The 25,252-nt window shown below is 40.1% G+C and overlaps 1 protein-coding gene and 1 non-coding gene across 5 annotated transcripts in view; one reads left to right on the top strand and one right to left on the bottom strand.

Moving 5' to 3' along the window:
• The first annotated feature begins 3,136 nt into the window (after window positions 1-3,136).
• Window positions 3,137-25,252, top strand: part of LOC124605431 (cytochrome P450 9e2-like) — a 121,604-nt gene continuing 99,488 nt past the window's right edge. The window contains exon 1 of one of the 4 annotated variants that reach the window (XM_047137096.1): window positions 3,137-3,314. The gene's annotated coding sequence lies outside the window, so the exon portion shown is untranslated. Of the gene's footprint in view, window positions 3,315-3,559; window positions 3,739-3,773; window positions 4,435-25,252 lie in introns of those variants that run through there. The other 3 variants (XM_047137094.1, XM_047137095.1, XM_047137097.1) reach the window with 3 other exon arrangements.
• On the bottom strand, window positions 24,723-24,796 carry Trnat-ugu. Its single transcript has one exon. It is a non-coding gene; the product is annotated as a tRNA-Thr (tRNA).

Raw genomic sequence — 25,252 nt, 5'->3', positions numbered from 1 at the left:
GGCAGGATTCGAACCTGCGACCGTAGCAGCCTCGCGGTTCCGGACTGCAGCGCCAGAACCGCACGGCCACCGTGGCCGGCGGATTTATATCGACAAGGCATGTCATGCCTTTACTAACACATGGTCCATTTGATTGACTATTCCACTTACAATAGATTTCCATGTTGGGAGACATATTTTTTTATGTGAGAAACATGTGCTTCTGATGATTAGATTATTTCTAGCAACAAACTGACATAACATTTCTCGATTATCATTGCTTTCGTCATGTAATGTGTATCTCCCAGATACTCTTCCATATTCGCTTCGCTCAACCTGTGCATTAAAATCTCCCATAACAAAGAAGAGATCATACTTTTGTACTTTACTGCATGCCCTCTCTCATGCTCAGTCTGCTAAGTCTTTCATTTATGGGTTCAAATTCCAAAACACTTCTACCAACCTCCTTCGTTATTATGACTCTTGTTCCAGCTTGTCCTGTTCTCCTGTCTGGTCCACTAAACAGTAGAGAATACTGGGGCTTATCTAATGGCCCTTGTCCTTGCCATCTTATGTCTCTTAGTGCTATAATGTTGTATTTGAACTTAATGATCTCATCAGCTATTTCTTTCACCTTTTCAGGTTTCAATATTGTTTGTACATTCCATGTAACTATTGCGAAATCTTTTTTCCTTTTTCTTTGCCAAGGTCATGTTTTCTGTCTCATCCATCATCTGAAGCTCTTTTTGAGGTTCTGTAATATGCTATTTTCCAAGTGTGAGGTTATTGGCCCCATGCCCAATCCCCACCTTGGCGGACCTGATTTTCTTTAGGGTGTACCCCCCTAGTAAGGTTGACTTCTGTATGCCTACAGAGCCCCCCTCCCCCCCTCGCCCTATGTTATGGGACACACTTTGTCTGGCTCCACTGTCAAGGCTAGTCCAGCTTGGGTGACCCTGCCACTAGCTACACTACTGCCGGCATAGCTCTTGGCACACAAACCCTTCCACCTGGCACTGAAGGTGCCTATGATACGATAGTGTCTGGAAGGGATTGTCCTTTTTTGCACTTTTTTTATGTCCTCTAGCAATCCGAAGTGATGCGCATCTCGAACTGTACAGCAATATTTCAGAAGAGGGCAGACAAGCAAAATGCAAGCAGTCTCTTAATTACCCTGTTGCTTTTTCTGAGTGTTCTTCCAATGAATGACAGTCTTTGGTTTGCTTTCCCCACAATATTATCTGTATGATCATTCAATTTAATTTATTCATAATTCGTACATTGTTGATAAATGTTGTGTGGTAAACTTTCCTCATAACTGAGATGTGAAAGAACAGGAAAATCGTCGCCCAGACATTTCAAAACACCATCCTTTATTTGACTGAGAAAATATATGCGTAGGAAGGCATCAAATAATACTTAAAAGGCTATACATAGAGACATTTTGCTTTAAGGCCAATTCACGCTGGTTGTCATGTCACCCTCAGGTCAGAGTGTATTCACACTGTCTGTCACGTCATGTCACATCAATTCGCTTAGACCAGTACCAAATGGTGAAAGTGACGTTATGAGTTATCATCCAGATACAAACTGCACAATTAAACTCAACACTTTATTTCTAATGACATGTAGTGTGGCATACATCTAACATAGTAAAAGAAAAAAAGTTCTATTAAGCGGAGTCAGTATTAACCATACAGTCCCAATTAACAATTGAGAAAAAGTAAAAAGATAAGAAGCAAAGAAAAAGTTCACCGCATGGAAGGTCTGCACCCCAGCAAAGAGCAGTCGGTTGCCAGCGCTCCTTGCGGCTGGCGCATGAACTCAGCTGACTTTTTGAAATCAGCTGATCGCTAGCTGCCACGAGCGAACAGATCGCGAACTGCTACAGTCTCTACAAAACAACATTTCAAAACATCGAATTTTTTTGCTAGTGAAGATATATACTTACGAACACACCTTTATAAAGGAGTAAATGGAGCCGGTTTACCTTAACCATTATGTTTTCTCCTTACGTAACTAATAGTGTCAGTATTTTTATGCTTCATTAGAGCTGAATTTTTCACTTGAGATGTTATTTAATAAATCTGCTTCATAATCGTATACGGTGTGGGCATCAGCTCTTTTCTGTTACTGCAAAGCCTAAATGATTTTTCGATTTCGGATACATAACCTTGTTTGTGGAAGAACGCTCAGTGGAGAAAAAAATATCCAAATTGTCATGGGACATCTGCAATTTGCCACAGATAATAAACAATAAAATAAAAATAAAGAAGCCATAAAAGCGCAATATCCACTAATATTTTATGAGCGAGCGCGACGAAAAGTGTTAGCAGACGACACTGTCAAAACTTTCGTACCGAGAAACTTTTAAGTGACTTGACGTGAAGGTCCGTTGACAGCCTGTGTGAAAGTCGCCATTTGAATTGCGTTAGGCATGTTCTGTCGTAAAGTGACAATGACGGGACGGCCACTGTTAATTGGCCTTTATCCATTGTGTTTGATTTTCTTTGTGAATGGCAAACTACGCTTAAAACAGCAGTATTTTCAATAGAGCCGACTTTTTCACTGTTAAAACAGGTTAGCTAATGAAAATTGTTTCCTCGATTTATGTTCTTAGTTACATGCAGCGTACGCTTTTCCGTTGTCCAGTTTTCTGGTCTCTTTTGCGGACGAAAACATATAGGAGAAATAGTCAAGCCTTCACCCCAAACCTTCGCAATGCGTCAGAAAAATGAAACAAACTATAAAATAAACGTTAAGAAGATACGCAACAACAACAAAATCAAACGAAACATTCTGAACAACCAAATCTACTACTGTTACAGGAGTGATCAAGCCATAGTCGGGTTGACAGTAGGTTAACCACTGATGTTAGCAAGCCTTCACCCCAAACCTTCGCAATGCGTCAGAAAAATGAAACAAACTATAAAATAAACGTTAAGAAGATACGCAACAACAACAAAATCAAACGAAACATTCTGAACAACCAAATCTACTACTGTTACAGGAGTGATCAAGCCATAGTCGGGTTGACAGTAGGTTAACCACTGATGTTAGCATATGACGACACGACCCCCCCCCCCCCCTACCTGAATAAAGGCTAAGCAGTTTCTTCGCGAGTATCGTTGTCGTCAACGTTTTTCCAGTCCAGTTCCGTTGTCGTTGTGCGATACAGACTGTACGAATGCTGCCATTTGAAATGCATCGTGGAATGTTCTGACTACCCCTTTTGTGATGTCCAGTACGAATCGACTTTTTTTCGTCTCCGTCATTCGAACAATGATACCTATTACCAACAGTAACAACTTTTAACAAGCAAATGGAGAGGAACGGTGAGTTGTCGGTATCGCGCTCATGGAAATAAACAAAATAGAATGCCCTTCGAAATTCGATGTGAGATAGTTGAGGAGGTATTAAAAAACTGCGATGAATCTCTGTTTGAAAATTAAGTCCGGCTCCGCTTCAGAAGAAAATCTTCGAAATTGATCTGGGGAATTTGGAAACAATTATAGAAGAACAAAAAGAGGCTGACAGATTCAAGAAATACGATGTCATAGATAGCCAGCTACGTACTTACACTTCATCTGCCTGTACTCATTCTTTTGTGTACAAGAGATAACATGTGCGTTATGCAAGAATGATAGAGCTCCTTTTTTGAAATAAAAGAAAATGACACCTTCATTGGAGGGCATTCTCAGTTCAGGAAGTAAAGAACGCAGCGCTCGCGGCGTGTAGATTAACGGACGGCATTTATAGGTGAGTCGTTTAGTGTATGTAGTCGACCATGAGCAACAGATAACATCTGATCGGAACTGTCAGACAACATGCAAAAGCCTTCTGCAATGATGTGGTTGAGATCTTGGTTAAGAGTCCTTGGGTAAAGTGCATTTTATTATTACAAAGTGCACAGTTTGTGCAGAAGAAAACGAGTTCGAGAAAGTGTAAGACTACGTATTTATAGAAGCCGCAAGACACTCCAGTTTCGTTTAAGGCCTGACTAATTTGTTTTAAATAGTCTCGGATAACATTTTCGAAACGGGTAGTGGTCGAAATTTGGTGTCTGTGCCCCCTCATCGTCCTGTACTTATTAGCCTAACATTGAGTACTTTCTGTTTCGAGGAGAGTAGTTTAACAGAGAAGAGAACAAGATATTTTAAAAGGAGGAAGCAATGGAATGAGAAGAAAGGAGAAGTATTTTAACGGCGTTGCTATCCGAATATGCCATAGAAGGAGAGGGTTGCAGAATTTTGCTGTGTTTTCTAATACAGCAAATAAAATTAGTGATTATGCACGTTTGTAAAAGTGCATAGTATTTGGCACATGAGTTTTCAGAAATAAACCGAGGATTATTGCAAATCAAGATCTGCTCTAAATACCAACAGACAGTTCAGTAATGCCTTATAGCCTTTTTGCTGGTGTATGTTTTTCACACTGTTGGTATTTATTTTCTTGGTTAGTATGCCAGTGTCATTCTTCAACTTATATTTTCTTTAAGTGTGATATACACAACTAGATTAACGTTCATACGAGTATAGTCACGAAATTGGAGTCTTGCAGCATGCAATTCCATATTTCATGAAACGTTTCAGTGTCAGCAAGCAATCTAAATATTTAAATAAGTTTTTATCAAAAATATACTTAATGTGACCAAGATAGCGATATAGTTGATTGGTTTCAACTAATTAGAAGTCTTCATCAGAACACTTAAAAACCAAAAAGACAGATAAAAATTTTAAAAAATCCAGGAGCTTAGTCCCGTTTGTGTAAGCTCTACACAGAAGCAGGAATGGCACTTTGTATTTTGGGGCCTAGATGTATATATCATGGCTGTGAAATAGGTTCATAGGTTAAACTCAGTTTTTCAGAATTACACATCACTGTATGTAAAATTTATTGATGCCCAACTGGATGAGAAACTAATATCATGAATGTATTGATAAGATAATGCAGTGATTAGTTGGTAAAACTGTTAGCAAAATTTGTGGCCTCACCTTTTTGTCATATGAAGTTAATGTGAACTTGCAGAAATCAGGGATGGGGTGATACCAAAATGACAAGCCATTGCTTGGGGCGCCAAGCTGATGGCGGTGCCACAACTGTAAGATTAATTTCAATACAGGATCTGTCACAGCTCGTAGTGGCACCTTCATGGACCCTGCTGAGAGAGACAAGTCATGAAAACTGACATGGGTGAAAGTTAGCGAGGCAAAGGGGGGAGGGGGTACCAAATGATAAGTCGTTTGTGTGAAAAATGCTCTCGAACCAGCTCTCGCAGTATGTGTGTTAAGAAAAAACAATCTTGCAGGGGCCTCAATAGTAATAGTCAAATCATTACACTCGCATGAGAGATTATATAGGTAGGCTGCTATTTAATAGTGTTTACAGCCAATAAAAAGCCTTTTTTATGCTGAGTTGTACATAGAGCCTATTTTTGAAACAGGCTACCTGTGAATTTTAAGGGGATCATTGGATAAATATGTTACTAATAGGCCCTACTGATCTTGTGATGTAGAGACTGGCAAACTCAAGTTTCTAATGTATGAAATAGATTAGTATGATAAATATTTATTCATATGGTGCATGGATAAATAATTTCCATCAGTAACTATAAGAACAGTGGCATAAATGAAACATATGTGGGTAATAGACAAATAACTTATCGATATTATGTATGGTGAAATAACAACTTTTTCAAAGTGAAATTTTTCTGTTCCCATTCTTATCTTGCACCGTCTGAATGTTTGGGACTGCAGCAAGAACCATTAGATAATTTGTGTTCCTTACTTGTTTTGTTCGTTACTACAGAGTGACTCCCCATAAACAACTTTTTTAAAAGTATTCCTGGTTAACCATCTAACTTTGGCTTTTCAGTGGTTTGCTCATACTGCTTAAGTCAAATGATAGGGTGGTTCCTTTGGAAAGGAGATTAATTTCCTTTATCAGTCTGCTGTTGTGCTCCATTTCTAGTGACCTCCATATCAATGAACTGTTAAATCCTAATCTTCTTTTCTTTCTTCCTTTGGACTGTGTAAAAATTGGGACTTGGTACAGGCACTAATGACCGCGCAGTTGAGCACCCCACAAACCGAACATCTTTCTTCCTTTGAATTTTTAAGATGGCTGCATTTTTTTCTGTTATGCCAGAGTAAATGTGCTTGCTACTGCAGTAAATATATAATAAATATAGCCCATCATATCAGATAAGCATAGTATGTGGAGGAGTGGTAACAGAGCACCAGCTGTCAGTGGCGCAGAAAGAAGTTCAATATGCAGCTACAAAAATTTTTGATCATTTACCCAATAACATAAAGTGTCTTGTCAGGTAGCAAATCAAGTTTTAAGTCTAACCTGAAGTCATTTCTCCTGGTTAACTCTTATTCCATGGACAAATTTCTTTTTTAAAACTGGTACCCTGCATAATCAGAATAATAATAACAAAATTAATTGTTTTTAAGTGAAGTTCCATAAGTACAACTAACAAATGTTAACACTAAACATGTATACATGTTCTGTAAACTGACTTGCTCCACATCATTTCAATAAAAAAAGCTTTCAAATAATCTATGGGACATGTAACTACAAACTAGCAGCTGGTCTTAAGTCTTAGAATGTAGTGAATTTGTGAAATTCAGAAACTCTGTTTCACAGCATCAGTATTTTAATCAATTGATTTAGTCTGGCAGTTGGAAATCCTGCAGACCATTAACTGTTATATACCAGTGTTTGTGAAAATTGCTACAGTGAGGAAGAATGTTCAAATTTGGAGAATGTGTACAGTAGTCTAACAGGAATAATTGATCATGATTGTAGAAAGACAGCAGGCATATAGTTCCAGAAGTGTCTTGTCTCATTTCATTGTTAACATCAGAGTTTCACCAAGCTCAGGAATTAAAGTGCTGTCTACTGAAGTATACACATGATAGCAGGTCCTAGGATGTGTTGTTATCAGAAGGTACAAAATAAGCAAATGAGGGAATCTGAATGAGCCAGAATGATTGATCTTTGAAGCATGGGTTTATTCTACAGTGACATTGCTGGTTATAGATGGGTTTCTGCTACAACAGTGATGTGTGCGTGTTACTAAGGAAGTTACTTGCATGGTTAAGTGAGTATAGGGTATGCAATACAGCCACAGCAGGGGATGAGTATCATAATTGGCTTCCAATTCTTGTATATTATATTGGCTGGATGAATGTTGTTGCTGATTCACTATGTGCCAAAGTTTGGTGTTTCCCAGTGAATTCTACTTCACACTGTCCTGTTGTGATGGCCACATTTTTGCTGACCACAGTCTTGGTGATTGTGTTATTTTATTGCATGGTGGCCAGACACTATATGTCATGATTTGTTATATCATTGTATGCATCATGCGCGATCTTGACTCCTAGATATTGATGGAAGCTGAAATCTCGGTGAGGTTTCAGAGCTCGAAGTAGTTCCTTTCCTTCAGGCTACAAGCCTTACATCAGCAAGACAGTGCACATCATATGTGAAACAAATTTCCAACTCTACTTCAGCTTCCCTACTTGTTCACCTGATGTGTTATATGATGAACAAGCCTGGGATGTGATAGCTCAGCAATTTCATCATCACTGTCCCTTAGCAATAACTTTTGAAACTGTGTGGATTCATCAAGAAATTGACTGGAGTTAGATTCCACAGGAAGATATCTAGGCTCTGTTTTAGTCCATACAGCTGTGTTGACTGGCTCTGATTGCAACATAATGGGGAGTGTCACACCACACTTTATTCTTAGAGATCATGTAGTGCTGTAAATCTAGTAATCAGTATAGTACCATGTTCAGTATAATGAAATAATTATTACTGAATTATATATATACAGAATTTAGATTATAACATAATTACAACGTTGTGCATTTCGTAAGTATGCCATTGATTATTACAAAATTACACTACGCATGAAAGCAAAATCATGTGACGTAAAAAACAAATTTAACACAGTAACATTAATTCACATACACAGCCAGAACTAACAGCCTCCTTATTCATTATTAATACACTCCTGGAAATTGAAATAAGAACACCGTGAATTCATTGTCCCAGGAAGGGGAAACTTTATTGACACATTCCTGGGGTCAGATACATCACATGATCACACAGACAGAACCACAGGCACATAGACACAGGCAACAGAGCATGCACAATGTCGGCACTAGTACAGTGTATATCCACCTTTCGCAGCAATGCAGGCTGCTATTCTCCCATGGAGACGATCGTAGAGATGCTGGATGTAGTCCTGTGGAACGGCTTGCCATGCCATTTCCACCTGGCGCCTCAGTTGGACCAGCGTTCGTGCTGGACGTGCAGACCGCGTGAGACGACGCTTCATCCAGTCCCAAACATGCTCAATGGGGGACAGATCCGGAGATCTTGCTGGCCAGGGTAGTTGACTTACACCTTCTAGAGCACGTTGGGTAGCACGGGATACATGCGGACGTGCATTGTCCTGTTGGAACAGCAAGTTCCCTTGCCGGTCTAGGAATGGTAGAACGATGGGTTCGATGACGGTATGGATGTACCGTGCACTATTCAGTGTCCCCTCGACGATCACCAGTGGTGTACGGCCAGTGTAGGAGATCGCTCCCCACACCATGATGCCGGGTGTTGGCCCTGTGTGCCTCGGTCGTATGCAGTCCTGATTGTGGCGCTCACCTGCACGGCGCCAAACACGCATACGACCATCATTGGCACCAAGGCAGAAGCGACTCTCATCGCTGAAGACGACACGCCTCCATTCGTCCCTCCATTCACGCCTGTCGCGACACCACTGGAGGCGGGCTGCACGATGTTGGGGCGTGAGCGGAAGACGGCCTAACGGTGTGCGGGACCGTAGCCCAGCTTCATGGAGACGGTTGCGAATGGTCCTCGCCGATACCCCAGGAGCAACAGTGTCCCTAATTTGCTGGGAAGTGGCGGTGCGGTCCCCTACGGCACTGCGTAGGATCCTACGGTCTTGGCGTGCATCCGTGCGTTGCTGCGGTCCGGTCCCAGGTCGACGGGCACGTGCACCTTCCGCCGACCACTGGCGACAACATCGATGTACTGTGGAGACCTCACGCCCCACGTGTTGAGCAATTCGGCGGTACGTCCACCCGGCCTCCCGCATGCCCACTATATGCCCTCGCTCAAAGTCCGTCAACTGCACATACGGTTCACGTCCACGCTGTTGCGGCATGCTACCAGTGTTAAAGACTGCGATGGAGCTCCGTATGCCACGGCAAACTGGCTGACACTGACGGCGGCGGTGCACAAATGCTGCGCAGCTAGCGCCATTCGACGGCCAACACCGCGGTTCCTGGTGTGTCCGCTGTGCCGTGCTTGTGATCATTGCTTGTACAGCCCTCTCGCAGTGTCCGGAGCAAGTATGGTGGGTCTGACACACCGGTGTCAATGTGTTCTTTTTTCCATTTCCAGGAGTGTATAAGGGAGGCAGTACTACATAATTCTTTTTGAATCGTTGGATAAATATGTGACTGTGATAGAATCACACACTTGCAACACAATTTACTGGATATTTAACTTTGGTTATGTGCCACTTTACTTTATGGAGTTCAGGGAGCACATTGCTCAGGTAATAGTTAACTATATTGTTGCTGAATAAATTAGTAATTAAAATTCTGAACATTAGATTTAATATCGATTGAAATGTTGACAAGCCCAGGATGGAACAACACCAATATTATGAAAAGGATAGATTACTACATGCCATACAAAAGAGATGTAGAGTTGTGGATAGGCACAACAAGAAGACTGATGTATTTTGTAGCTTCCTGCCAAAAGGCCTTCTTGGGAGGTAGGAAATGCATACACATTAACATAAGCACAACTCACATACACATGACAACTATCTCTGGTTGCTGTGGGCAGAGACAGTGGTCATGTGTGAGCGAGTTGTGCTCATGTGTATGTGTGTTTCCGTCTTCAGAAGAAGGCATTTTGGCCAAAAGCCAATATGTATAGTTGTCTTTTCACTGTGCCTTAATCTAACTTTCAGCAGCTTTCACAGTATGAATGTCATTAGGGCCTATCTTTGTCATTGTTCAGCAAATAAAGTTTCTGTCACCACTCCACTGCACACAAATTAGCCCTCATTATTAAAATTAGTGCTCATAATTTGATGGACTTTTATAATTTCCAACCACTGGATTTGATTGGTTGCTTGGACTCAACTGCAGTATCCTTTCGTCAGCTTATGGTGTCCACAATGCACAGACCAGCACTTCATTACCGTTTACTTTGAGCAAACAGCTACTGATAGCTAAAACAACTCTTACAATGTATGTCTCACTTTCTTGACCAACAATGAAAGCCCTGCTTACACACAGCACACAAAATTATAAATTTACATAATCCAGCATGAATTCACTACACACTCTTACATGTGAAATTCAAAACAATTAAAGTGGAAAAATTTGAATTGTTGTGATCTACTAACAAGCAAACACTTGTCTCCTGTAACAGACACTGTGAATAAACAAGTTTTTCTTAATAATTAAAAACTTTCTGACAGCTCAAATGGCACCTTGCAAAGTCAGATAGTGGGCAGAATTTTTTTGTGTAGTTAACTGAAAGAGGTTTGTCTTTTACATAAAGAATATGGAGGTATAATTACATTGTGGTTATCAGTGCAACAATTTCTATATATTTAAGCACTTCTCGTTTAATGTGAAGCCAAGTGCACTCCATTCCAGGCCTTTCCATTCTATGAGAATTACAAGTGTTCACTGAGAACTGAATACAAGAACTTCACATCTGTGGCCAGGGATAGAGAATGGGGGCAGCCTGTACATAGTTAACATAGGATGTTGGAAATGTCAGTTGTATTTATCAACAGAAAAATTACATGTGGAATGGAGTCTGGGGTTCTTTTAAAAATGTTACAACTGTTACTTCACAAATGCCAAAGCAAAGGGAAGCATTTAATTTTTTTTTTTTTTTTTTTTTTTTTGGAATACAGGCTTATTCATAAGTACCTCCAGGGTTTAAGATGACGACTGCATGACTAAAAGACATTCAGAGCTCTTGTAAAGAGAAGTGTTTAATTGAGTAATAACAATTAATTAAGGCAATATTATATCACAAATAAGTGAATTAATACCTGTTGTAAGCTATCAATTGAAGGTTTCATATATTTTGTAAATTTTTTGGAAAAATAAAACATTTTGTAGGTGTGAATTTTGGACTAAGTTTTGTTAGTGTTATCGTTCATTGTAAATTACATGATTATTTCAGTAAAGTACAGTTTGAGTTGTTAGTATATCCATACATGCTGTCCATTTGATCCTCTAGTAAGTAGCCGAAGTGAAAAGTTTAGAAATAAGTGAAAAGTTTGTATGGTGTAGGCCCAGTTCTTGCTTTGCTTTTGTTTTGTCGCATAAACTATAAATGTTTAATCATTTCTATTTTTGCAGACGTTTTGAATTAGTATCCGGAATTTAGGGCCAAACTTTATAAGAAATTTAATAAGCCTATATTAATTGAGTAGTCTAGGAAGTTATTCTTGTTTAGACTAAAGCTAAAATTTGTTGCTGTGAGTGAGAAGTGTGTGACTTACTGTAGGATTTTTAGTTCTGGGTGTGATGTGAGGATTGTTGCAGTTTCTATCTTGTGGGTGACTAGGGGCATGGGAATTGGGGAAGTAAACAAGGCTGATTGGTTGTGTGGGATTTGCTATAGAGACAGGAAGGCAGTGGAACAGGAGGAGAAGATTGCTGCCCTTCAGGTGGAACTAGATAAGACAAAGCAAGATCTGGAAAGGTTAAGGGGGAAGAAGGGAAAAGAGAGGTGGGAAGTCACAACAGGTTATATAAGAAATAGGAATAGGACTTTCTCAGACAGTGTTGTTGTCAATGTGGAAAACTAGTTTGATCTGTTGTCACAGTTGGAAACTGATGAGTCACAAGTAGATGTAGAAGTCGACAGGACGCAACAAACTTTCAGAAAGTGTTTGAGAAGTAAGAAGTCAGAAAAAATTGTGAAGAAGACTAAGAAGAAAGTTTTGTTGCTAGGTAGTTCACATGCTAGATGTGTTGGCCAACGTCTGCAGGATGAACTAGGGTCATGTTACCAGGTCACAGTTTTTTTTAAACGTATTGCAAGTCTTGGTCAGGTGATAGAAGATGTAGGTTCCTTCTGCATATACTTCACAAAGGAAGACTCCATGGCAATAGTGGGCAGGGCGGGCAGCAACATAGACAGAGAGCCTAATTATTCAGTTGAGGGTGACCTGATAAAGATAGCTTCAACAAAGAGAGATACTTGTGTTGGACTTGTATTAGTTCTGAGGCACCATGACCGGCCTCATTTAAACTCTTCTGTTAGGAGAGTTAATTTACAGGTGGAACGGCTGCTTGGATCAGGTGTCGATTCTCACATCGGTGTGGTTCCTGTGGACTCTCTCAGCAGGTGGAACTATACCATTCATGGCCTTCACTTCAACAGAAATGGGAAGGGAAAACTGTCTTTGCTAATAGCAAATAACTTAAGGGGGGGGGGGTCTGTCACAAGTGGTAAAGTACCACTGGTTACAAGTGACACAGAACAGCAGTTTTTTAAGGGTTTGGAGGGCAGAAACAAAAGATGTTCAGAGACGTGCTGAAAACGACATTCACATTGACAAGACAGGCAACCAGGAACCAAATTTTAATGTACACAATTCATGCAGACAGCCTTTGATTGGAACTGGAGGTGTTAAAAAATTGACAGAAAAATTAGGTTCATCTAGTTGAGATTCAGGTAGTACACAAAATCAGTTACCCTTATTGCATTAGAATATCTGAGGATGAGGGATGTTGAAGAATTAGAGTTGAGTGAACCAGTTGATACAAGCTGCCTCTCTGAACCTCAGGTGACCACAGGTTATGTTACAGGACTCAAGTTAGCTTTTTACTTCTGTGGAGAAAATAAGGAGAAAGGAAGAGTTGCCACATTTGTCAGAATCTGTTTTGATTTCAAGAATATTTATATTAATAAATTTCACTCATAGCAGCACTTACAAGCTTATGCAACAGAAGTACTATTTCATAAGTCCTTTTAATTGTAAGTATATATAGAGCACCTTCAGGAAACTTTAACTTCATAAACCCTATTGTCTCATCTCGCAGAAGGAAAAAAAAAAAAAAAAAAAAAAAAAAAGTTTTTGCTGGTGAATTTAATTTGGATTTATGGGGAAGTTCCATCAATGAACAACTACTGCAATCAGTGACACTGTCATTTAATTTAATTCCTACTGTTAACTTTGCATCTAGGGTATGCAAATGCTCTGAGACTGCTATTGATAATATCTTTGTAGGCAAACCTAGGAAAAAAGTCGATATCACAAAATCAATAGTAAATGGGCTATCTGATCATGACATGTAGCACCTTGTATCAAACGTTGAAACTTGTCAGGATAAAAAATTTGGTAAATCAGAATACAGGAAGGTAATACATCAGTCAAAAATGGAGAACTTAGGAGATTGCTCAAAGACGTGAACTGGATAGATGTTTACAGTACTTCTGGCTAAAGTGAAAAATACAAAGCATTCATTAATAAAGTTACTTCCTCTTTTGAAAATTGTTTTCCCCTAGCGGTAACTTAACCAAAGAGAAGTCTAAAAACAAACCATGGATTACACAAGGAATAAAGAAATAGTGGGACAAAAAGGAGACTGTATCCACTATCTAGGAACAGCTCTGATGTTAGTGTTGTACTACATTACAAAGAATACTGCATATTATTGAAGCAAGTAACCCAGAAATCAAAGCAGCTTTATTATGAGATAATGATAATTACATCAGGCAACAAAATAAAAGCAATATGGGATATAGTGAAGACCGAGAAAGGTGGGGTCAAAAAGAAAGAGGAACAGATAGTTCTAAAAATAAACGAGACATTGGTAACAAATGCAAATAAGGGTGCAAACGTCTTAAACAAGTATTTCGCTTCTGTTACTGACAACTTGGTGTCATCGGGTTTGGTAAACAGTGCAATGGAGTATCTGAGACCATTATTTACAGATAACTTCAGTAAAATGCAGATGACATTCACATCTCGCAAAGAAGTAGCATTCATCATAAAATCTTTAAAATCCAACTGCTCTAGTGGTTATGATAACATATCAGTGAGGTTTATCAGTGTGTGCTCATGCGAGTTGAGTTCTTTCTTAAGTTGTTTGTGTAATCAATCTCTTTTTATCAGTGCATCATTTCCAGACTGGCCAAAATATGCTGAATTTAAGCTTCTTTACAAGAAGGGGGATAAAGAGATACTATCGGCCAATTTCACTTTTGTGAGCTTTTCAAAATTTTTGAAAAGATTATGTTCAAGTGTCTCCTCGAGAATCTGACTGCAAGTAATAAACTGAAGTGCCAAAGAAACTAGTTCAGGCATGCATATTCAAATACAGAGATATGTAAACAGGCAGAATACAGCGCTGCGATCGGCAGTGCCTGTATAAGACAACAAGTGCCTGGCACAGTTGTTGGATCTGTTACTGCTACTACAGTGGCAGGTTATCAAGATTTAAGTGAGTTTGAACTTGATGTTATAGTCAGTGCACAAGTGATGGGACACAGCATCTCCAAGGAGGTAATGAAGTGGGGATTTTCCTGTATGACCATTTCACGAGTGTACCGTGAAAATCAGGAATCTGGTACAACATCAAATCTCCGACATCGCTACAGCCAGAAAAAGATTGTGCAAGAATGGGACCAGAGAATTGTTTAACGAGATGGAAGTGCAGCCCTTCTGCAAATTGCTGCAGATTTCAATGCTGGGCCATCAACAAGTGTCAGCGTGCAAACCACTCAACAAAACATCATCGATATGGGCTTTCGGAGCCGAAGTTCCACTCGTGTACCCTTGGTGACTGCATGGCACAAAGCTTTACGGCTCGCCTGAGCTTGTCAACACTGACATTAGACTGTTGATGACTGGAAATATGTTGCTCTGTCGGACGAGTCTTGTTTAACGTTGTATCGGCAGATGGATGTGTTCGGGTATGGAGACACTCATGAATCCATGGGCCCAGCATGTCAGCAGAGGACTGTTCAAGCTGGTGGAGGCTCTGTAATAATGTGGGGCACGTGCAGTTGGAATGATATGGGACCCCTGATACATGCAGGTAGGACTCGTTAACATACACTATGTGATCAAAATTATCCAGACACCCCCAAAAACATGTTTTTCATTAGGTGCATTGTGCTGCCACCTACTGCCAGTACTGGATATCACTGACCACAGTAGTCATTAGACACTCGTGAGAGAGCAGAATGGGGCACTCCGCAGAACTCACGGACTTCGAACATCGTCAGGTGACTGAGTGTCACTTGTCATACATCTGTATGTGAGAGTTCCACACTCTTAAACATTCCTAGGTCCACTGTTTCCAATGTGATAGTGAAGTGGAAATGTGAAGGAACACGTACAGCACAAAAGCGCACAGACTGACCTCGTCTGTTGACTGACAGTGACCGTCAACAGTTGAAGAGGGTCGTAATGTGTAATAGGCAGACATCTATCCAGACCATCACACATGAATTCCAAATTGCATCAGGATCCACTGCAAGTTAGGTGGGAGGTGAGTAAATTTGGATTTCATGGTTGAGCGGCTGCTCGTAAGTAACACATCATGCCGGTAAATGCCAAACGATGCCTCGCTTGGTGTGAGGAGCGTAAAAATTGGATGATTGGACAACGGAAAAACGTGTGGAGGGATGAATCACAGCACGTAATGTGGAGATCCGATGGCGGGATGTGGGTATGGCAAATGCCCGGTGAATGTCATCTGCCAGCGTGTGTAGCGCCAACAGTAAATTTTGGAGGTGGTGGTATTATGTTGTGGTCGTGTTTTTCATGAAGGGGACTTTCACCCCTTGTTATTTTGCATGGCACTATCACATCGCTGGCCTACATTGATGTTTTAAGCACCTTCTTGCTTCCCACTGTTGAAGAGCAGTTCGGGGATGGCGATTGCGTCTTTCAACACGATCAAGCACCAGTTCGTAATGCACGGCCTGTGGCGGAGTGCAGCACTCCATGATGAATTGGCTGCCATTCCCCAAGAAACCTTCCGGCACCTGATTGAATCTATGCCTGCGAGAGTGGAAGCTGCCATCAAGGCAAAGGGTGGGCCAATACTATATTGAATCCAGCATTACCGATGGAGGGCTCCATGAACTTGTCATTTTCAGCGAGGTGTCCGGATACTTTTGATCACATAGAGAACATAAGCATCCTGTCTGATCACCTGCATCCATTCATGTCCATTGGGCATTCTTTACCGACTTGGATAATTCCAGCAGGACAGTGTGACAGAATTGCTACAAAGTGGCTCCAGGAACACTTCTGCATTTAAACTCTTCCACTGGTCACCAAATGCTCCAGACATTTACATTATTGAGCATATCTGGGATGCCTTGCAACATGCTGTTCAGAAGAGATCCTCACCCGTTCGTACTCTTACCAGCCCTGCTGGATTCATGGTGTCAGTTTCCTCCAGCACTCCTTCAGACATTTGTTGGGTTCATGCCACGACGTGATGTGGCACTTCTGCATGCTCGCAGAACTCTTAAACGATATTAGGCACATGTACTAGTTTCTTTGGCTCTTCAATGTATATTGTCCAAGTCACAGTTTGGATTTGTTAAAGGTTCTGATATAGAGAAAGCTATTTACATGTACACTGAGAATGTACTTCATTCATTAGATAACAAATTAGAGGCTACTGGCACATTCTGTGGCCTTACAAAAGCCTTTGTGTGAATCACAGCATTTTCTTAAGTAATTTAGAATATTATGGTGTTACCAGCAGTGTTGTGAAATGATTTGAGTCTTACCTAACTATCAGGAAACAAAGGGTGCAGTAAGCAGTCTGTCTTCATCTGATGGGGAATTAATTACATGCAGTGTTCCTCAAGGTTCCATTTTGTGTCAGTTGCATTTTCTAGTGTACATTAATGACCTCTAGTCTGTTATATTGCCAGATGCTAAGTTTGTTTTGTTTGAAATGGCTGCTAATCAAATTTTCACTGACAGTAATAAATGGTTTAAAGCTAAGCTTTGAAAAGACCCACTATATGCAGTGCGGAACCTGTGAGAGATTTCTTTCCAGCATGTGCGTGAGATGCAGATTGAAGAGGTTGACAGTGTTAAATTTCTGGTATTACAACTCTATAATAAATTCAGTTGAGAAGGGCATACCACAGAATTGCTGTAGTGCTTAAACAAGTGTGTATTTGCAGCACTGTGCTTACGTTCATTTTATTATGTCATATGGGATCATATTCTGGGATAATTTGTCAAACTGAACAAAAGTTTTTAGGATTCAAAAGCGTGTAATAAGAATCATTTGTGGTGTAAATTCAAGAACATCATGTAGAAACCTGTTCAAGGAACTTTGTATTCTAACAACTGCTTCTCAATATATTTATACTTTAATGAAATTTGTTGCAAGTAATATATATCTATTTCCAACCAATAGCTCAACACATAGTATCAATACTAGGAATAAGAACAAACTACATAAAGAACTAAATCACTTACCTTGGTTCAAAAACGGGCCCACTTTTCAGGAACACTTGTTTTCAATAAATTGCCAGCAACCATTAATACTTGGTTTCAGATAAGCACAATTTAAACAGAGTGTGAAAGACGTTTTGATAGGCAACTCCTTCTATTTTATAGATAAATATCTTAACAGAGACTGTTAGACCAGCTTAAGTAGAAATATCCGTTAGATTTCAGTTTTGACAGCACTTGGTCACAACAATCGTAATTAGATATTTTGTGTATGAAAAAATTTATTAAAACTGCATAACTATGTTTCATTCTGTTAATTCTGTAAATATCAGCAGTTCCAGTTCACTGTGATGTATTCACCTATTTCGACGGTTTCCTGACAAATGATCAGGGTAATGAGTATTCAAATGTTTTATGTTTTTTATCTTGTACTTTCTGACATGTTCTACACCTATGAGAATTATCTCATTCTTGGGTCTGTGGAACAAAAACTGAATCTAATCTAATGACATATGTCAGTGGCTAGGGAATATCTCTAGGTTTCGATTTATAACGTGTGCCATGGCTTAGTTGTACTAAGGGGCAGGTGTGTCAAAACATGTAGGCAAATCATCCATTCTATATTGTTGCATTGAATTAGTTTGTGCCTGCAGATAGGCAACCCAGTGAAACGTTTTCCAAAGCAGGCTGCTGTGGCTTCTTCCCAGGTAATTCGTGTTGGCAACTTCAATGAAGTGCATGTGCATATTGATGTTTGCCACATCACAGTGTAATGTGAATTAAAAGGTTAGAAAAGATGGTGCATATGCTAATATGTGTTTTCTTTATGTCTTGTAGTTTTCGTGTTGTCGTCTTTTGAGACCTTGAGGTTCTTACCAATAAACCTTTATATAGAGAAAATGAAGAGGTATCATAGGTGTAAAAATTTTTTGGTAGGAGCCAAAGATTGCAGCAGAATTCATTATATGCTCAATTAATTCATCATAAATGAATTAGTTCATGAAGGTGCCAATTCATGTAAATAAAAAAAGTCTAAAATGATTGATTGACTTCTGAGGATCTCCCAGCCAATAGTTCTCACATAGACCAGTTTGGCAAGTGGAACTATAGGGGGTGATCAAAAAGTTTCCATTCAATGGCCTTGCAGTCCATCTTCAGCATGTCAATGAGACAAAATCACCATTAGCATTGAGGCAATCATCCCATCAATGCACCCGGTTGAACATACTCATTTGGTAAAACACTGTTTCCTTCTGCATGTAGAAGCCCTTAATTCCCTGCTGCACACCTTCGTCCGAAAGGAATCAACAACACTTCAGGGTCTTTTTTAATGGACCAAAGATGTGATAATCACATGGGTACAGATCAGGGCTATAGAGAGGGTGTTAGAGTATTTTCCACTTTGATGAGGCTGGCCTCCCAGTTTTACAGTTTTGCATCGAATCGCGACCAGCACAGAACTCGGCACATCATTCCACAGTGGTGGTTTTCAATAGCCATGCTGCTCCATACTAAATCTTCATTCTCTGTTGGAAGTCTACCATGGCAGGCAAGAAAAGAATAATAGCATGTCAGTCCTGGTGGGATGCATTTGGTAATAACATGGTTGTAGTTAATGTTTCCATATTTACCACACGCATGGCGAAAGACATGAATGCCACAGTAATCCCTTGTCTACATATCGGTGCTTATGTATGTGCATCATGGTTGTGCTACATTGCATGTACTCTGCAGAAATATACTCAAATCGAAATTTTTTGATTGCACCTTATAATATTTAAGTTCTTGACTTTAAAGGCAAGTGAATCTGACAGTTTTACTGTATTATGTGTTCTTCCCTGACCGTTGCTTTCATTTTTAATGTTAGGCAAGAAGAGGCACACATTTGGTATCTAATTGTCATTCTTTGTTCTGTAAAGCAAATCACAAGGTATTTAAATAACAATTACATTTTAAATGCACAGATAGTTACACAAACTTTCAGCCAAAATATTCCCCCGTTAATGTCTCGGAATGGCTTGTTTTATGTGTTATACTGTGTGTATCCTTATTCCTCACTGTGCACAGAAAACAAGTGTGGTATTTCTGTCATAGATGATGAAAGCTGACAAAAATGTAGGAAAGGTGATGCTCAAATGTCATATTGAAAATTGTTTTAGGAAAAAGTGTGTGTTACTGTGCGGTGTACATTTTGAGCAAATGTCTGCGAGAATGAAATACGATGGAATGTTAATGAAAACTATGGATTTTGAATGTGGAGTTGAAGGTTTTTTTTTTCTCCTGGTAAATTCCAGCACTCACTCTCATCAGTGAGGCTGCTAATTAGGTGAAAGTCTTGTGTAGTTATTATTGCATGTGATGGTTATCCTCTTCAGATTCCTTGAACATGTATGTTCTCTACTTAAAAGGATTCATTCCATGCCAGGTACGGTTAAAGAAGAGCATTCCATACTATCTGTCACCTTTGACCAGGCATCATACCAAGCCCTAAGATGCAACACAAACACAATTTCAGAATGTGGAGCAGTAACCTTAGATGTTATCATAACACGAAAATATAAACATCAATCGCAGACTCGTACAAATTCTTAATATTAAATGTTGGAGCTAATGGTACTATTGTGAGAAAGTGGGGAGTTTTGGATGTGAACAAACTAAAATCTGACATAACAACTGCAAAACCACAGTAATGTCACTAGTTGACAGAAACATGATAAAAAAAAGTGTTTTAGAAAAGCAAAGAATGCAGAATAAAAACAAAGAAACTGTAACTGGTACCAGCGTCAGTTGAGCTACATAGTTCAACTTGAAAGAAAGAAAGAAAAAAGAAAAAAAGGTAACACTACAAAAAGACAAAAGGCCAGTCCAATACTCATAACAAGAAATACAATCAGTGACCAAGAAGCAGTTGTAGCAGCAATGATTACGTATATAGGCTGTTAGTGACACTAAAATTAATGTCCAGCTACTCGCAGGTGAGAAAGGAACTGAAATTGAGATAGCAAAACATAAGCAAAAATGCTTAACTCTGTGTTCAAATGTTCCTTTATAAAAGAAAACCCAAGAGAATTGTCCCAATTTAATCCTTGTATCACCGAAAAAGGCTAACGATAGAAGTATAATTGTCTGTAGCTTTGAGAAACAGCTGAAGAATGCCCCAGGGCCCAATGACATCCATTTCAGAGTCTATAATGAATTTGTGATTGAGTTAGCCCACTTTTAACTATAATTTGTCATAGATCCCTCAAACAAAAGGCCTTGTCCAGTAATTGGAAGAAAGCACAGGTGACACCCATCTACAAGAACGAGTAGCAGAAGTGATTACCAAAATTTCCATCAAGCATTCAATACATTGATTTGTTGTAGAATCTTAGAGCATATTCTGACTTCAAACATAATGAGATATCTCGAACAGAATAACCTCCTACATGCCATCCAGTGTGAATTCTGAAACCACCACTCATGTGAAACTCAATTCGCACTTTCGACACATGATTTACTGAAAGCTATGAATCACGGCAGTCACATAATTGCAGTAGTCTGGATTTGCAAAAAGCATTTGACCCAGTACCACATCTACGCTTTCTATCAAAAGTACAGTCAATGAGGTATCAAGCGTTACTTGTGACTGGATTGAGGATTTTTTGGTAAGGAGGACATAGCAAGTTTTCTTGGTTGGAGAATCATTGACATACGTATAGATAACTTTGGGTGTGCTCCGGAGAAATATATTGAGACCTTTTATGTTAGTGTTGTATATTAATGACCTTGTGGACAATATTAATAGTAACCTGAGATTTTTTACACATGATGAAGTTATCTGTAATGAAATATTGTCTGAAACAAACTGCATAAGTATTCAGTCAGATTCTGATAAGATTTCAAAGTTGTGCAAAGATTGGCAACTTGGATTAAATGTTCAGAAATGGAAAATTGTACACTTCACAAAATGAATAAGTGACGTGTCCTCCCCCAGTGAATCATAGTTGGAATCAGTAAATTTGTACAAACACCTGGGTATAACACTTTGTAGAGATATGAAATGGAATGATTATATATAATATAAATGGAGAGATAAAAAATCTACTCCTTCTGGCAGAGGAGTTAAAGGGGAAGGAAGAGGGGTGAAGAAAAAGTACTGGAGAGGTTTAGGGAAAGGGGTACAGTTTAGAAAAGTCACCCAGAACCGTGGATCGGGAGACTTATCGGATGGGATGAGAAGGCAAGACCGGTTGTTGGGGACTGATTACATAGATTCAGTCATGGGTAAAGCATATGGCAGAATACTGGGGAAATGTAATCAGTCTGCAATGGAGATTGCCCACAAATCACTCATGTAGTGCATCCTGAATTATTGCTCAAGTGTGTGGGACCCATACCTTTACCAGGACCAAAGGGATGTTGAACATATACAGTGACCAGCAGTATGAATGGTCACAGGTTTTTGGCCCATGGGTGCGTGTCACAGATATGTTCAAGAAATTGAACTGGTAGACTCTTGAAGAGAGATGCAACCCACCCCCAGAGAAGTCTACTTACAAAGTTTCAAGGCCACACTTTAAGTAATAATTTAAGGAATATACTAAAATCCCCTATATATTGCTCCCATAGGGATCTTGAGGACAAGATTATGTTAATTACAGTGTGCATTGTATTTAAACAGTCATTTTTTGTGCATTACATACATGAATGGAACAGGAAAAAACCGTAATAACTGGTATAATGGCATGTAACCTCTGCTATGGATTTCCCAGTGGTTTGCAGGATGTGGACATTGATGTAGAGTGAGACTCATAAACACAGATAACACAAAAAATAAAGAACAGAGGTGAGGTATAACAAAATAACACAATTCAGAAACCAGTTTAAAAATACAAAAACAATAAGAAAACACACCTGAATTAATAGAAGACAACACTACACATGAAGGAACCCCACCCGAATCTCTCACTCTTCCCCCCCCCCTCCCCCCCCCCCCCAAAAAAAACCCGCTGTCACCCATCCTTGCAGAAAATGACTCCACCACTAGACAAAAGAGAGACAAAAACAAAACAACAACCAAAAAGCCTGCCACCCACCCTCATTTGACTTACAGGCCAGGACCTGAAAAATTCAGTGCCGTTGTATAATACTTTCCTGTCGATAGTGCATATCAAGAAAAGCCTGTAAGGTGTAAGATGAAATACTGACATTTAACCCTCCAAATAACAGATCTGACATCCTTTCCCCTCTCCCAGTACCCTCAATAGTATTAGCATGGGCCCCAGTCTTGTAGTCTTTAATTTGATATTATGCTTCACAACAAAGTGATTACATCCCCTAATGTCCAACTCATTACATGGAGCAAACACATCTGATATGATAATACATTCCTCTATTAATGAAGTCAAAATATGCTTATTGTGATTTTCAACAACCTGAAGATCATTATCAACACCATCCCAACTGGAAATAATAACCCCAAAAACCAAAGGACCAAGAGCTTCATGCCTCCTACCACTCTTTCTCTTACTAGAGCTCAATTCCTGCCCAATGATCCCTTCCACTTAACTAATTTCCCACACACCTCTCTAAAGAACAGAAATCAATCAGTTATTGTACTTTCAGAAACAACTCATTTCATGCATAGCATATTTAACTGAGGCAGATGACAGAAATAGTATATCAACCTAAACACTGAGTCTCAAACTCAGAAACCATGTTCCATGCCTTATGGACTGCCACAAATTATCCCAGTGACATCTCCACATGTAGCTGTTAGAAGAATGTTGCTGTACCTTCACCGATCTCATATTATAACAACATATGTGACATTTCCAATATTCCTCAATGACATCAGACAGTATGTGGGCCTCCCCAGTTACTATGAGAGTGAAAAATGGTAAAATGTGGTGCCTGTGTGGAGACTATAGACATTTGAATGCACACACCATTATTGATAGATATCCTGTGCCCAATATTCAGAAGTTCTCCCAGGAACTGGCTGGTGCAACCATCTTCAGCATGATTGACTGCAAAAGAGATTTGCAGACCCCAATGGCCACGGGGGACATCCCAGAGATGGCAATAATTACACCGTTTGGCCTATTTGAATTCCTCATTATGCTCTTCAGACTAAAGAACGCAATGGTTTATTGATGGCTTGTTTTTTACCATGCCCTTTTGCTATTGTTACTTGGACGATGTAATTATCTGCTCACAAACAGCTCAAGATCATGAGAAACCTCCAAGCTGTATTTGACAAACCGGCAGAGCATGGTGTTTTGGTCATTCATAGACCACCTCGCCATCGCATCAGGCATCTGCCCTACCCCAGAAAAGACAGACTAAATCCATAACCTGTCATCCCTGATGAACTATCAAGAGTTCCGCAATTTTTTAGGGGTCATTAATTTTTACCGAGAAGACCTCCCCCATGCTGCAGAAACACTTCTGCTGCTTTGAGAGTCACTCCACGGCAAGAACATGTTATGCAAACGTAAGCTCACGTGGACTCCTGATATGCAAGCAGCTTTCGAGAACATCAAAACCGACGTTACTCAAACCACCAACCTGGCACTCCCCTCACCGGACGCTCTTATGGTAATAATGACCGACCCCAGCGATCGGGGTGGTGCTACAACAGGAAGTGCGTGGTGCAACCCAACCCCTACGGTTTTTCTCGCAGAAACTTACTCACTCCCAGAAAATGTGGTCAACTCGTTCTTCAGACGGCTATCTGCTTGTGTCGGCCCCAGAGCGCTTCCCAACGAAACTGATACCCTAGATACCACCAGCGGCAGACCGACAGCCCTACCAGCACTGGACCCGGACGACATACAACCAGCCACCAACACCTCAACAGATACTGCCACTCCCCCATCGTACTGCCGCCGACATTATGGCCCAAGCACCTGGCGGACTATGATACACCAGCCCTTGTTACCACCAGCAGGACAATGCATCATGATGTACACAAGTCACCATGCTCTGCACTTGTGGAGAGGGCTCTGTGGGGACATAGAACCACTGGCTCTACCCCACCCCCACCCCCCAGTAATATCACTGCCCTACCACAGCAAGAACAACTGTATCTTTGCCGGGTCAGTTCTCTGTAGGATGTACTCCATGCTACACGTATTGGATATACACTGCGAGAATAAAAGTATTTACAATGAAATGAACACCCTTAGCTGCTTACAGGCGTTGACATACGTAATCGGGGACAGATGAAAATGTGTGCCCCGACCGGGACTCGAACCCGGGATCTCCTGCGTACATGGCAGACGCTCTATCCATCTGAGCCATCGAGGACACAGAGGATAGTGCAACTGCAGGGATTTCTCTCTGGTACGTCTTCCACGAAACCCATATTCTCGACGTATTGTCCCGCACTACATTCGTAGTGCCGAAAGAACATGTCCGAAAGAACAGATACCATCTTAGTATATAAATAAAAGTATTCATAGTAAGTAATGGGAGTGCATATTTATCATCATAATTACCATGCCTACTCCCCCCTACCTACAAGTGCAAGAGACATTTGAAAATTTGAGATTAAGAATCGGTTCAACCTAGATCATTATGACTGAAAAACTTTATGTTGGCACCACATGCAGTTTACAGTTTTGACTGTTTAGGAATGCAGTTCTTTACACCACAATGATATTTCATTTCAAAAGTGATGCCATTGCATTGCCTGTTTGCTGTGGACCTTCATGGAAGATGAATCCTTTATACCCATGAGCAATTGAAATAGTGATTAGTGAT

This window comes from Schistocerca americana, chromosome 3, assembly GCF_021461395.2.
Source record: "Schistocerca americana isolate TAMUIC-IGC-003095 chromosome 3, iqSchAmer2.1, whole genome shotgun sequence".
Lineage (NCBI taxonomy): Eukaryota > Metazoa > Arthropoda > Insecta > Orthoptera > Acrididae > Schistocerca > Schistocerca americana.
This window is presented reverse-complemented; position numbering and strand designations above follow the sequence as displayed.